Source organism: Stenella coeruleoalba (assembly GCF_951394435.1).
Source record: "Stenella coeruleoalba genome assembly, chromosome: 5".
Lineage (NCBI taxonomy): Eukaryota > Metazoa > Chordata > Mammalia > Artiodactyla > Delphinidae > Stenella > Stenella coeruleoalba.
Window position 1 is genome coordinate 89,747,052 of NC_137150.1, and position 16,122 is coordinate 89,763,173.

The 16,122-nt window shown below is 38.4% G+C and overlaps 1 protein-coding gene across 6 annotated transcripts in view; it reads right to left on the reverse strand.

Annotated features, from left to right (window-relative positions):
- HHLA2 (HHLA2 member of B7 family) overlaps positions 1–16,122 on the reverse strand; it is a 160,329-nt gene that overhangs the window by 120,107 nt on the left and 24,100 nt on the right. For 4 of the 6 annotated variants that reach the window (XM_079922888.1, XM_079922887.1, XM_079922885.1 and 1 more), the window contains exon 2: positions 15,452–15,518. The exons of 1 other annotated variant lie outside the window; for it this stretch is intronic. The gene's annotated coding sequence lies outside the window, so the exon portion shown is untranslated. Of the gene's footprint in view, positions 1–1,110; positions 1,151–15,451; positions 15,519–16,122 lie in introns of those variants that run through there. One more of the 6 variants, XM_079922886.1, reaches the window with a different exon arrangement.

Genomic DNA, 16,122 nt, shown 5'->3' on the forward strand with positions numbered 1-16,122 from the left:
GAGTATGAATGAAAAAGCTGACTAATTTTATATTTGCTCTGTGTACACTGGAGGTATAATTTGAAAAAGAAATCCAAAATGCATCTTAGAAGGATTGATATATAAATATAAGAGAGATGGCAAGAAACACGGAGAATCAAATGAAAAGTCTAACACATGTCTAATTGGAGGTCCAGAAGGACTTGAGAGCCTGAGGAAGAGATAGTGGCTGATAATTTTTTATAATTATTAAAAAGCGAAGATTTCCCAGAAGTCTGAAGCAGTAAAAAATAAAACCATACATTGACACATCATAAATATTAAAGAAAGACAGACTGTAAAAGCAGTCAGAGAGAAGTAAAAGATAGCCTATAAAATAAAGTCAATTAGAATGATGGTTGAACACTTAAAAGAGTATCATGGAAGGCAGAAGACAGAGAAATGATATATGTAAGATAAGATAACATCATTCTATACCTAAAGACATTCTGAAGAAAAAGACATTAAATTATTCTGGTTTTTACAACCACAATAAATTCACTAAGTAAATTCTAATGAATGCGATTCAAAGAGAAGGGAAATGATCTCAGATAAAGGGTCTGAAATGTAGAAAGTAACGTCTAACCTCTAACCCATATCTAATCCGGCAGCATAAAGGTATAAAAGCACATTGCTCAGATCTCCCTTTAAGGGAGAAACTATAACAAGGAGTGCAAGCCACTGACAACCTCCAGCTGTAGCATCTTCAGAATCTATTGTTGTATTTGAGCCAAAGACAATCCTCCCCAAACAGCTCCCAGCCAGTGACTTAGACAAACAGTGATACTGGAATGTCATCATTTCTGGCCAATGCAACCATCTTGTGATATGCTGTCTTTACTCTGGAGCTCTTTGTCAGGTCCATCAAGTCAGAAAGAGAAAAACAAATATCATATTTTGATGCATATATGTGGAATCTAAAAAAATGGTATAGATGATCTTATTTGCAAAACAGAAATACAGACACAGACATAGAGAACAAATGTATGGATACCAAGGGGGAAGCAGGGGGTGGGATGAATTGGGAGATGGGGATTGACATATATACACTATTGATACTATGCATAAAATAGATAACTAATGAGAACTTACTGTAAAGCACAGGGAGCTCTACTCAGTACTCTGCGGTGACCTAAATGGGAAGGAAACCCAAAGAAGAGGGGATATATGTATACGTATAGCTGATTCACTTTGCTGTACAATAGAAACTAACACAACACTGTAAAGCAACTATACGCCAATAAAAATTTTTTAGAAAAGACTCTCAAAGCTACATCTCAGGCTCATGCTCTTCCTAACCAAACTGTCCTTCCTTCACTGCCTTATTTCATAAATGTCAGACTTTCATCATAGTCAGAAAGCTTTCCCTATTCCTGCTTACTTTCCTCTTTATGTGTCCAGGCATTACCAGCAAAACAACAAACAAACAAAAACTCACGCATTTCTCTGTCTTGGTGACTGCTTCCTAAAAGATACAACCTAACACAATTGGTGCCTTGAGTGGTCCAAGAGAGTAGGTGGTAAATGGGGTCTGGGGGCTGATTCAGTCACTAGCTGGGTGGCAAGAAGGACTCCATCTTGAGTGGCATGTGAGGCAAGGCTACTCCCTGGCACAATGTGGAGGCCCAATTGCCAAAAAATGTCACTGGTTAGGACAACAAAAACATCTCAATGGAGGGATAATCTTGCCAGTGGGACTATTCAGGCATTTAAATATAATAAGAGTAACAATACATATAAGGAAAGTAGAATTGGCTGATTATTGCTAAATTTTGCTTTTTTTCCAGATATACATATATACATACATATATATATACACATACATATATATATATACACATATATATATATATTCTTTTTCAGATTCTTTTCCATGAAATGTTATTACAAGATGTTGAGTATAGTTCCCTGTGCTATACAGTAGGTCCTTGTTAACCTATTTTATATATAGTAGTGTGTATATGTTAATCCCAAACTCCTAATTTATCTCTCCCCCAACCCCTGCAACCATAAGTTTCTTTTCGATATCTGTGAATCTATTTCTGTTTTGTAAATAAATTCATTTGTATCATATTTTTAGATTCTACATGTGATATCATATGATATTTGTCTTTCTCTCTCTGACTTATTTCACTTAATATGATAATCTCTAGGTCTATCCATATTGCTGCAAATGACATTATCTCATTCTTTTTATGGCTGAGTAATATTCCATTGTATGTATATATATATACACACACACACACACACACACACACACACACACACACACACATATATATATATATATATATATATATATATATATATATACCACATCTTCTTTATCCATTCATCCATCGATGGACATTCAGGTAGAACAAAATACTGCCATTTGCAGCAACATAGGTGCAAACTATCTATGAAATGAACCTATCTATGAAACAAAAACAGAATCATGGACATAGAGAACAGACTGGTGGTTGCCAAGGGGGAGGGAGCTGGGGGAAGGATGTAGTGGGAGGTTAGAGTTAGCAGATGTAAGCTTTTATGTATAGAATGGATAAACAACAAGGTCATACTGTATAGCACAGAGAACTATATTCAATATCCTATGATAAACCATAATGGAAAAGAATATTTTAAAAGAATGTATATATGTATAACTGAATCAATTTGCTGTACAGCAGAAATTAACATAACATAAATCAATTATACTTCAATAAAAATATTAAAACTAATAAATAAATAAATAGTGCTGCTATGAACATTGGGATGCATGTATCTTTTCGATTTAGAGTTTTCTCCAGATATATGCTCAGGAGTGGGACTGCTGGATCATAGGGTAACTCTATTTATAGTTTTTTAAGGAGCCTCCATACTGCTCTTCATAGTGGCTGCACCAATTTACATTCTCACCAACAGTGTAGGAGGGTTCCTTCTTCTCCACATCCTCTGTAGCATTTGTTATTTGTAGGCTTTTTAATGATGGCCATTGTGACTGGTGTGAGGTGATACCTCATGGTAGCTTTGATTTGTATTTTTAATAATTAGTGATGTTGAGCATCTTTACATGTGTCCTTTGGCCATCTATATATCTTCTTTGGAGAAATGTCTGTTTAAGTCTTCTGCCCATGTTTTTATTGGGTTGTTTGTTTTTTTGATATTAATCTGTATGAGCTATTTGTATATTTTGGAAATTAATCCCTGTTGGTAGCATCGTTTGCAAATATTTTCTCCCAGTCCCTAAACTTTTTGTTTACGGAGTGGGAGAAAACAAGACCAAAAAAAAATATGTTTTGTTTATGGATTCCTTTGCTGTGCAAAAGCTAGGCCACAAAGAAAGCCTTGGTAAATTTAAGAAAACTGAACTCATATCAAGCATCTTTTCCAATCACAACACTATGAGGCTAGAAATCAACTATAAGAAAAAAACTGCAAAAAAACAGAAACATGTGGAGGCTAAACTATATGCTACTAAACAACTAATGGACTACTGAAGAAATCAAAGAGGAAATCAAAAATATCTAGAGACAAATGAAAGTGAAAACACGATGATCCAAAACCTATGGGATGCAGCAAAATCAGTTCTAAGAGGGAAGTTTATAGTAACACAACTTTACCTCAGGAAACAAGAAAAATCTCAAATAACAACCTAATCTTATGCCTAAAGCAACTAGAGAAAGAAGAACAAACAAAACCCATAGTAGAAGAAAAGAAATCATAAAGATCAGAGCAGAAATAAATGAAATAGAGACTAAACAAACAAAAAAACAACAGGAAATATCAATGAAACTAAAAGCTGGTTCTTTGAAAAGATAACCAAAATTGATAAACCTTTAGCCAGACTTATCAAAAAAAAAGGGGAGAGGGCTAAGTTTTGTTGATGAATGACAGAGGGGAAACAAGACACTGTAGGGCAGCTAAAAAGATCAGAACTAAGTATGGGAACCAGAGGGGCCTGTTTAGTAACTTACAAAGAGGCTCTTATATTCTTCAGAAGGAGAGCAGGTACAAATGAAGAACAAACTCCAAATCTGACAGGTAAGGTTGGGAAAATTCAAAGACTAATGAAAGCTCATCCAAAACAGAGGGTACTGTTTGGGGAAACATGGCAGGAGGGTGTCTGGATGAGTGTCCCTGAGGACTGTGGCTCTGTGGACACCCTGAACCAGAGCCTAGAAAGGTGGCCCAACACTCCCTATTAAAGACTAATATTGACCTCATACAGGAAGACACTTTGAAGGGCTCTTCCTCATAAGGCATCACGTGTCCACCCTAAGAAATGCCCCCATTTTGTTTCCTAGCTTTAAGGCTGATAACTAGGGTTAAATCCCAGCATAAGACAGCTGGGGTTTAGATCCTAAAGGAATTGCAAAAATTAGTCGGCCTGTACTTACAGGAACAAAATCCACTGTAAAGGATTTTGAGGGTGTTTGCGCAAGAAGGGCACCAGACTGGATAAATGAGAGTTTATTGACTTGGGGGCACGTATGGTTATTATATGGCAAGGACCCTGGGGTTGGAGTGAACATGCTGCTAGAGAGGCCTTAGAAACCCAGTGCTGGTCCACACCGTGCAGAGTAAAAATGCCTGAGTTGCTGAGACAGACAGTAGAGAAAGGGCTCAGGAGAGTGGGCTTGCTGGAATGGATATATTATATGAGGCCAGAAAGAATACCCACCACAGGATTATGTTCCACACAAGGGCCTAGAAAATGTGCCATTCAACAAGGCTGCTAGGAATGTGCTGGAGAGTATGATGTCAGCATCTCTAAAAGGGTCAGTGTTTGCTTTCTTCTTCAGGCCAGGGCTAAGAGTAGGAAAGGTGGTCTTAGGGTTGGCTTATTCATAGCAATGGGGTTAGTGGGAAATAATAGGGGAGAGGTGGTGGTGCTTAAATACCATAAGGCAGGGTCCCCGAATTCCCTTAACAACCAGCAAGTTTAGAAGGGCAGCCAAGGGGCTTAGTCCACATGGAGTTGTAGTATTTCCAGAGACAAAATAGACCAGCAGCTAGTGAGGATGCTGCTAGTTCATACGAACAAAAGAAGGTAAGATTGGAAGAGCAGGAAGCTGAATGTGGTCATCTCATTTAAAAGTCACATTATTTTGTGTAGTTCCTGGACTTGATCTGTTCTAAGACCTGGAACTCATTGACTAGAGAGGTGGCTGAGTCCTCATGATGAAGGACTTTTCAAAACCATAGCACAGGGAGATCAGCTTGATGCTTTGTGATGACATAGAGGGGTGGGATAGGGAGGGTGGGAGGGAGATGCAAGAGGGAGGGGATATGCGGATATATATATATATATATATATATATATATATATATATATAGCTGATTCACTTTGTTGTACAGCAGAAACTAACACAACATTGTAACGCAATTATACTCCAATAAAGATATAAAACAAAAGAAAAAAGAAAAAACATGGTAGGTATGTACTGTAATGATTCCTCTAGTTCTTTTCCGATGAGAATTATGGCCATTTACTTGAAAATAGGGGAAAGGGGAATACCCAGACAATTCAAGGACTTTGGGACATAGGGTCTTCACTGACACTGATACCCGCAGAACAGAATTAAGGCTCCCCTGTTAGAGGGGGGCATGCAGAGACCAGGTAATAAATGGATTCCACTGCCTTAGAGTGAATCTATTTGGTTTGTAGAGCTACACATCATCAGTCTCTTAGTCTTCAAACATATAGTTAGGATTGACATATTTGTCAGTTGACATAACCCTCATAATGGGTCCCTGCCTTATTGGTAGGAGCTATCAGAATCAGGAGGGTCAAGTGGAAGTCTCTGAAATACTCTCACACCAGATACAAGAGTAAGAAAAAAACAACATCACATTCCAAAAAGGATACAAGAGTGGTGGTCCCTATTATATTTCCGTTTAATTTGTCACTCCGATCCTAGAGAAGTCGAGTGCACCTTGGAGAGTGTCTGTAGTCCACTGCAAGCTCACCAACTAGTAGCCCCTGTCACAGCCACTGTGCTGAATGTGGTATCATTGCTAGAGCAGATTAGTAAGGCCTCAGGTACATGGTATACAACCAGAGATTTAACAATTTTTTTTTCTGATCCAATCAGGAATGAGAATCAGAACACCTGCATTCATGTGAAACAGACAAAATTCCTTTACAATTTTGCCTAAAAGACAGTTAACAATGTCCTCACCTAATAAGGCTCTCTGTCTTAATACAGTCCAAGAGATCTGGACTGTCATCTAGGATTCATCTCATCAGTTACAGCCACAAGATCAACTGCAGTGGTAAAGTTATGGTTACTCCCTCCAAGTCCCCACTCAGGAGTAGAGGCCCATGGGAACTCTGGAGAAGCTGCTTCCTGAACTTGTGTTCGCTGGATCTGTGTAGTGCAAGTATGGACTAGGGCAGCAATGTAATGTTCCATTAGGACCTCCTATAAAGAGAAAACCTGCCACAAGGAGTACAGTTAGCTGACAACTTCCAACAGCTGTGCTTTGGAGATCTGCCACAGCATTCAAATTGAGAACACAATCTCCCCAGGCAGGTTGTGCTCAGTCACTCTGGTATAAGGTCCTGGCCATTTTTCCTAACACGGGACTTCCTTAAAGGGCAATCTTTGCTCTAGAGGTCCCTGTTGGGTTAACCAAATGACTTTCTCTGAGATTTATCTAGTTTGAGGTGCTTTGTTCTTAATTCTCCTTCTTTCTCTTCCTTCACAAGTATCAGACCTGCATCACAGTCTAAAGACTGTACTTGATTACTCCTCTGTCCCTCTTACTTTTATACTTCACAAGCTCATTTCTTCCAATGAAGCTCTTGCACTTCTAACTTCTTCTTATTTATTTATTTTATTTTTATTTTTGTCTGTGTTTCATCTTCGTTGCTGCACGTGGGCTTTCTCTAGTTGCGGCAAGTGGGGGTTACTCTTCACTGTAGTGCACAGGCTTCTCATTGCGGTGGCTTCTGTTGTTGCAGAGCATGGGCTCTAGGTGCTCAAGCTTCAGTAGTTGTGGCACGTGGTCTCAGTAGTTGCGGTTTGCAGGCTCTAGAACGCAGGCTCAGTAGTTGTGGCGCACGGGCTTAGTTGCTCCGCGGCATGTGGGATCTTCCCAGACCAGGGCTCGAATCCATGTCCCCTGCATGGGCAGGCAGATTCTTAACTACTGCACCACGAAGGAAGCCCCTAACTTCTTTTTGACATCTGTTTTCCCAGAAGTTCTGAACTAACACAGTCATCTATAAATCTGATGATATCACATGCAGCACAGTCCCTACTGCTAACTGAAAACATCTAGCATTTTCTGCTGATGCTGAACTAATTATGAAATATTGTTATTTTCTTCCCTTCATATTCTTATCTACTGATTAACATTCTTAATCCAGCAACATGATTAACCTTACCTAATGAAAGACAACCTCGTGGTTCTTTTTCTATATTTTGAAAAGTGTCTATCCTAGAACAGATCTTCTGGACATGCCCATACCAGATTCAGACTTTTTTGTTATTGATAGGTTTTATCTTAAAAGTGAAAGGTAATAATACCAAAGTGGATATGCAATTACTACTCTAGACTCTCTTGTAGAACCCAATCCCTTAACAGAAGACAAATCAGCTCAAATGCTTGAACTTGTGGTCATACAAAGGACATGTTAAATTGCTAGTAAATGATACACACACACACACACACACACACACACACACACACACACACACATCACTGATTTGATTTTGGAATAGCTCATTAGTAGTTCAGTAGTTCATGAATTTGAAATGTTATAGAAACACAAAGATTCTCTACCCAAGAAAGTTGTTATCATCAAGATAGAGGTCTACAGTAAAAGAGATAGCCATAGCAGACCACCATTCTTAATAGATTGCGTTGACTGAAGTTCTAATACAAATACACTCTCTTACAGAATAGAAAGGAAAAAAAGTATGCAGAAGTTCAAGGAGTCCACAATAGAAGCATAATATTAGACCCTCAAATCAGGGCAAAAATGGAAATCATCAAGTTTTAAAATTCATGAAAGTAAGATCTATGGAATCGAGGAAGGATGCCTGGTGTCACCAGATAACTTCCAAAGAACCTTGCTAAAATCCTCCATGATACAATTAATTATAATTGAGACAAATTGCTTCTGACATTAAATATTAATGGGAAACTTTTCTAGGATAAGAGAGGATATGCTCAGTTTATGCCTCAATCTGTAATTTACATAATGTTGAAAAAAACTGTAAAGTTAATACAGACTGAAACTATGAATGACAGGATTGGTTGAGCATCTCCAAATAACTTTTCTCAAATTGTTTACTCCATAGGTGAATATGTAGTAGTAATAGAACATTTATTTTCTGGATGGTTGAAGACACAGCAATTGCAGTGAGCAGAATTGAAAAAGAGAGACTGTAAGACTTCATGATTTCTACCTAGGTCAACCTAACATTTATCCCTATCCATTGACAGGGAAAGACATTTTGGTGGAGAGCAATTTTTCATGGTTTATGAAAGGCTTTGTCCTTAATTCAGAAACTTTACTGTCCTTATTAATCCCCAATTCGCTGTAAAAGTAGAAATATTCTTAACATAATTAGAAAGTTACAACTATTAGAGACCTTAAAATGACATTCAACTGTAAGTCAACTGCTGATTCAAGATCCTCAGAGGAAGCAGACAACTGAATGAAGTAGCTATTTCTGCCCCCAAATCATCCGAACAAGATATCCAGAACCATTAATTGCCATACTCTCCACTGCCCAAGGACTGGGCAAACAAAGGACAACTGGATAGACTGGGGACTTATCAGGACAGAACTGTCCCCATTAGTACCTACTATAGACCTCTTAACAGAGTTCCTGCCTATCCCATGGACAGAGACTAGGCCAAGACAATAACCCACCTCTGAGAAATGGCTGGCTCAAGACTTTCTGAAGACTCCCAGGTCATTCCAGGAATATAGTCTTGCTGGATGTTAGACCAAGAGATAAAATGCAATACAATTTGAAGTCTCCTTATGTCCAATATTTAAGGTACTACAAAAGCAGTATAGAACTGGGCAAGGGGACTTGGGCTGCCTTGGAGTTAAAGACAGCAAAAGCCATCAAGAAGTTGATGCAAACACACGTTCTCGACAGTCATACACCAGCCTTGGGGTTCCTTTTTGTTTTGGCCCTGGGGATTCTATGATGCCTGACCTGGTATAACTACCATGTACCAGCCTGACTCAGACCCTATACAACTCTGCCCTGGCACACGCCTGTCAGGTACCATGCAAAACACCTGCCATGTTCCATGCAAAACCTCAGTAAGACCTTCAAAAGGAGAGATGTAAAGACCAAAGGCACATGCTCTAGATTTTCTCAAGATCATAAGAGGTCTTTTCCCAGGATTATTGCGCAAGAGCTGTGGTTAAAAGAGTTTAACTGCTCCAAAGGTGGGCATGATACCTGCAATTCCTTAGGCCAAAACATACAGAGCATTAAAAGAACTAAATAACCCTTTCTAGATATCAGCTCAAGATTTGAGGACTTTTTTGTTTGTCCTACAGATCTTCCCATCAGGAATCACAAAGAATGAGCGTAGGGGCCATTTTAAAATTTCTTTTTATAATTGAACTTTTGGTATGCTTTTAAAACCTAAATGTCTCCAATATTCAGAATTTTCCCATTTTTTTCTTATAGCCTAGATAGTGCTAATTTTTTTTCTAATCAAGTAAACTTTGATAGTATATGTAAATTTGGTGTTGTCAGAACTGGTTTGAAAAGTACCCAGTTTTCAAACTCTACAAAATTTCTCAAATAAACTGTTTAAAAATTACATCTTACATCTTTTGCACATTCAAGACCTCCTTTAGTCTGTGAATATAGCTTTTGTACTCCTTTCCCTCTATGCCTATCCAAACCTCTGATAAGAGATAAAGTTATTTATCTTGGAATCCCCAATTATTTTTAACCACATTGTACAAATTCACTGGTGGTTGTTCAAACATCTTCATAAACCAGGTATAGATTAGAAAGTCAAATTGTTAAGGACATAATTGAAAATCCATCTCTATAACCAATTTCATCTTAGCTCTGTAGCCCTACGTATGCTTAGCAGTAGAAAAGGTGGTCCAATTCAATAATTATTTCCAGCTAAGTTCAAAATCATTTAATTGCATTCCTATTTAAAGATCCTTCTTCAGGCTTCTTCCTCATCCTTGTTCAGTAATTATGTCAATGCAGCTGTAGGGAGAAAGGGCATATCCACATCTTTCTATGCACAACTGCTGGTGCCTAGGGATTTGGTGTTTTAGCACAGTCATTGACCAATAATGGCTCCATTATATGACATGAGTTTTTCCTGCAGATGTCCCCTAACCTCCCTTGTAGCATCCCAGTATCCATGGTCCTATAGATATCTGGACAAATTTCTCTATACCAGGGACTGACAAACGACAGCCCTTAGGCCAAATATAGTCTGCAGGCATGATTTTGTATGATCCAAGAACTAAGAATGTTTTTTTCATTTTTAAAGAGTTATAGCAGAAGAAAGAGGAAGAGGAGAAGTAAAAGAAGGAAAAGGAGGTGGTGGTGGAAAAGGAGGAGGGGTTAGCAGAGAAGGAGGGGAAAAAGAATATGTGACAGAGATCACATATGGCCTGCAAAGCCTAAAATACTTACTATCTGGCTCTTTAGAGGAAGTTTTCAACCCTTTCTCTACATACAGATTTCATGAGTTGGCCTACATTTCTCTTTGATGCAGTCACTTTCTTCCATCTGCCCATCTTCCAGAGTTGATACTCTGGTACCCAATAATCAGGTATTAACCACCTGGGTTCATTGGGAATTTGAGTCTTCTTGATGTCAAGCTCAGTGGTGTGATTAATTCAGGGTCATATTTGACCCTCTCTAGCCTATCAAGACTTCTTTACCCTCTTCATCCACCTCTTATGCCCTGGCAGTTCTGGATGGGTCTAAGATCTGTTGCTCAACAAACTCTAAACATGAAGCTGGTGTCAGCTCTCTCAAGTCTTATGGAAGAGTCTGTTGCCCATCCCCCCAGAGTAGAGGAGCATCGTTCATTTCTCTATCTCCCCCACATCAGTACTTCAACACAGTAGTGTCTAAAATTACTCAAGAATCCCTTGAAAGGACAAACCCACAAAGCTGGAGACTGAGTATCCTCAACACAATTCCTCAAAAATTTCTGATTATGCAAAGACAGGTAATACCAAGTTACCCATTTATTCTTTGTACCTGTGTGAAAGAATCAGGCAAGAAGGCAAATCATATGAGACATATCCTCAGGCTTGCTACAATTGTAACAAGGGGGAAAAGAGATATTTAATATATTAGTTTTAGATACTGATGATTTATATATTTATATTTATTTAGTGTTACTTGAACATTATATTTGGTAACTGACTTAGAAATATTAGAACTTAAGAGACAATGAGCCAATTAATTGTCCCCTCTTTCTAATTCAGTAACAAGAGGAAGATAGTCCAGTAAGCAGCAGAACCTCACAGTTACCTGCTACATTCGTCACCCATCTTAGAAGAATGCCTGGATCATTATACAAGTAAGTATTTAGAAAAGGAGGTATCACCTAACAAAAATATCAATTTTTTTGGCATTGGCCTAGGGGCTAGGCAGCAAGAAAATAAACTTTGGAGGCTGAAAGAATAAGAATCCATGTTATACAGTGGTGAAACATTTGGTTAAGTTGTCATCTGTGACACTTGGAAAGTATGTAATGTATTTTCTTGATAAACTTGCATTTCTGAGGGAAAAGCTTGAAAGAGAGAATTTTAATTACCATTGGTTATATTTGTCAACAAACAAGAAATAGATTAACTCATTTAACTTGGGGAAAGAGTTGGCTGGTTTACAAGAAAGAATGAAAGGGAACAGAGAGGATCCAGGAAGTCTAGGACTTGCAGGGTTGGGAAGGGAAATACTTCTTAACCCCAACTGGTAAAAGATAAGAAGACTTTTCATACAAAAAAAGAGGCTTATTAAAATTTAGCCTTACAGCAAGAACCAAATCAAAGGCATGACTAAAACTGAAAACTTCTGAATGGTTTCTGTTATCAGAAAGCATAGATCTAGTTAAGGTTATGGCATCCACTATGTCATTTAAAGAGGACAAAATGACTCAGTGAAAACAGACAAAGGCTATGATTCTCCCACCAAATCCTCATAGGTTCAAGCTGTGCACTTAATTGAACTTAGCCCAGTCTTGAAAACTATTGTGGATGTCTACTGGCACATGCTGATGAATGAAATCAAATGGATGAGAACCTAATTAAATATGTTGTTTTAGTCCAAAGAAACCACAAGACGAGACCAAAATTTGATGATTATTTGAAACTTAAAATGATTCTTGGCCTGAAAGCACAAGCTGAGAAAGTTTCTTAATCTCTAAGGCAGATATATTCTCCAACCCTCTCCTGAACTATAGCCACAGAAGATAATGGAGAAAGGAGAAACTTCCCAAGGCCTAAGCCAAGGACCTTGGAAAACAGTGAACTTGGAAAACAGTGAACTTGGAATTGAGTCCTCATTAGATATATCTGGGACTTCCCTGGTGGTCCAGTGGTAAAGAATCCACCTTCCAAAGCAGGGGACGTGGGTTCGATCCCTGTTCAGGGAACTAAGATCCCACATGCGGGGCAGCTAAGCCCGGGTGCCACAACTACTGAGCTCACGTGTCTCAACTAGAGAACCTGCATACTGCAAACTATAGAGCCCACGAGCTCTGGAGCCCACGTGCCACAACTACGGAGCTCATGTGCCCTGGAGCCCGCACACCACAACTAGAGAAGAGAAAACCCACCACAACTAGGGAGAAGCCAATGCGCCACAACGGAAGATCCTGCACGTCTCAGAGAAGATCCCACGTGCCACAACTAAGACCCGACGCAGCCAAAATAAATAATAAATCTTAAATATATATATATATATATATATATATATATATATATATATATATATATCTTCCACCCACAGCATAAAGGATCCTGACAACACATTCCCGGGGTGATCTTAAAATTGACTTCCCATTCTTTCCCAATCTGAACAGGACTATTTGTTTCAGTTACCATTCCTTTATTCCACCAATGTATACTGGGTGTGTGAGAAACTAATAACTTGTCATTTTAATTCACAGGTTTCCAGATAATGAAGGACCACACCTGGACCTGATGTAAAGAATGCTATTTATTACTTAGAGATGCTGGGCTTTGAGTCTGATGCACTGACTTTAAGTGACTTTTGGATTGTATCTCTCAAGAAAGATGGAATGGGTTTTGGTGGCAGGAAAGAAGGTGGTAACCTGCATATCTGATGGCCAGAAAGGCAGATAATAGTGATTTTTGCTGACTATTTGCATCTTGCTTATTTCTCATAAAATGGCAGGATTGTACTTCCTGGACCTCTTGGAAATGGGTAAGGCCGCATGACCAACTCCTGGCCAAGCATTTATTTGCTGGTGCTAAATGCTTCAGAATTCCCTCTTTCCCTTTGTCTTAGCAACCAGCAATGCTGAGGTGGTGGCTGATCTGACAGTCCCTGCGTTACTGTAAAAAGCGGAGCCCCTCTGCTGATCCACAGTTGACATATTTATTTCTCTCTCAGGTATGCTGCCTGTTTAAACCATAAAGATATGGAAAATGTTTGATACTGAAACATGATCTAATCTATCTTGACTGGTGAAAGAACCAATCGCCACAATTTTCTTCTCAGTACACTTTCACCAAAAAATATGAGATTGTGGGTTCCTAATTTAAGTAAAGGAACTTAAATTTGTTTTTCCAAAGAAGTTTGCAGGATGTGAAATTGACAACAAATTAATATCTAGAATGTACAATAAAGAGACAGGAACACCAAAGAAAAAAAGTTGTGCAAAGTATATACCCACAAGCTATTTACAGAAAATTCAAATGCTAGCAACTGTATAACAAGGTGCTCAGACTCATTAGTAATCAAAGGAATGTAAATTAAGAAAAGATATTATTTACACCTATTAGCCTGGAAATAGAAAATTGGAAAATTGTCAAGCATTGGCAAGAATGTGAGAATATGGGGATCCTCAAGAATGGATGATGGGAAAGTGACTAGTGAAGTCTTTCCAGAGGACAATTGGTTACAACATAGTCAAATTAAAAATCATTAATACTAGTTCTGGGTGTAAAAGGTATGGAACAGTGTAAGACAGATTGAGATGAACCATTTCTATAAATTAATATATGTATGCAGAACAGTACACATTTTATAAGAACACATTCAAAAATATAGACAGTAAATCGATTAGAATGTTTACCAATGACAGCAGAGGGCTTTGGGAAAAAAGAATGAGGATGAAGGGAAATAATAAAAGCTTTAATGATAATGAGGCACAACCTGATTACCACCACTATCCGCACTACAGATCTCCCCCTAAATAAGTAACTTTGTACTTACCTCATCCCAACCAAAAGTGTGTTATGTAAAAGGAGCAAATAATTTTTTCAGTAGTTGTCATATGGCCAGTGATTGTAAGCCATAGAAAGATACCCTTGAGTACAAGTAAATGCCAATGACCACAGGTGAATCATTTTATAACCTTTAGACTAGTATACCTATACAATGTTTAACAATTAGTTCAGAAGCAGGGAGTAGGGGCTGGATTTGTAGGGTTTTCTAATTTTGAGATGTAAATATTGCCATCACAGTTGATTTCAAACTATCAAGGATTTAATAAACAGATGGCAAAACTCCTGAAAATTTAACAATTGGTCCTCACAAGCTGGTAGGAGCATGTTTTAAGCACTACCTTTGAGACTCCAGAATTAAAGCACAAGACCTACTGATTTAAATGTAGATCTTACCAAGAATGGCACATAAACACTTAGAGGTTTTCTGTCCATAAACTTGTAGAAAGCAACACATTTCACCCACATTCAATCTTTAACATGACCTAATGGGAACTTCTTCCATTTTTCAATTTGAAATGTTTAATTATTGTAAAATCACAGGCCACAATATTTAATGGGGTCTAGCCACAGCTAGACCTGAATCAAAAACTCTAAAGCTTGGGTGGTGTATTTTGTTCCTACCTACAGGGAACAAAGTACAACAGTGGTATGTTCTTACCACTTGGACAAAAGACCTTAGCTCAGGTTAGGAATACAGAGTGTCTGGACCTACCATCTCACAAAGGCTTTCTATTTCTCCCAAAACATTGATCTGTCACCTAACAAGCCTGCTTTCCCATTCAACAGCATGAGTATGCCAATCTGTTCCATTTCCAACATCCAGTTTTCTTCTTGTTCCTCTTGTTTGGCAGACTCTGTTCTTCAAACAAGGTAGGAAAAGTTACACAGTTTCTTAGAATCCCAGTCTCCTCTACCATAACCTGAGAATTAATTGAGAACAGTGTAGCCTCCTCAGAGTTTTATGGAGATTAGATTTGGAAGTGTCAGTACAGCTCTTGGTACCTGGTACACGCTGGCATGTCAGTTTCCTTTTCGTCTTTCTTCCCATGTCCTCACCCAGTTTTGCGGACTAAAAAAACAATAAAAAATGAGCAACATTAGTTTCTGACCTAGCTTTCTTCTTCTCTAATACCCTGTTTCCTCCTCAAGGACATTTTTTGCACGTACCTTTGCAAAATCTGACATTTATCATTTGAACTCTGTTCTGAAACTCCCATTTCATCAAACACATGATGGCCTCTCCAGTCACCACGAAATTGTTACAGAATCTACTTATCCAGATTTCACTCACTACGCTCAAGCAGCTGAAACTTACAATATTCCTCATGAAAGGTTAGGAACCGTAGATTTAGTTGAGGTTCTCAACAAGGGAGGTACTGTAGGCTAGGGTACATCTTGGAAATGTGGGAGCATTTTTGCTTTTCTGACGACTGGGGACAGAGACACGGAGGCTCAGGCATTTAGTGGTTAGGGGCAAAGAATGTTAGATATTCTAAACAGAAAGGACAATCCCACACATGGAGTATCTTCCTGAACACAGTTTTAATATCCCAGAGTGCCAAACCCACTATAAGTACAAACTAATGATACTTCAGTAGATGAGATACTAAAAAGATTTTTCATATATTTATGCAAGAAGTCAACATAATTTAAGAGAAGGATGTTATAGAGAG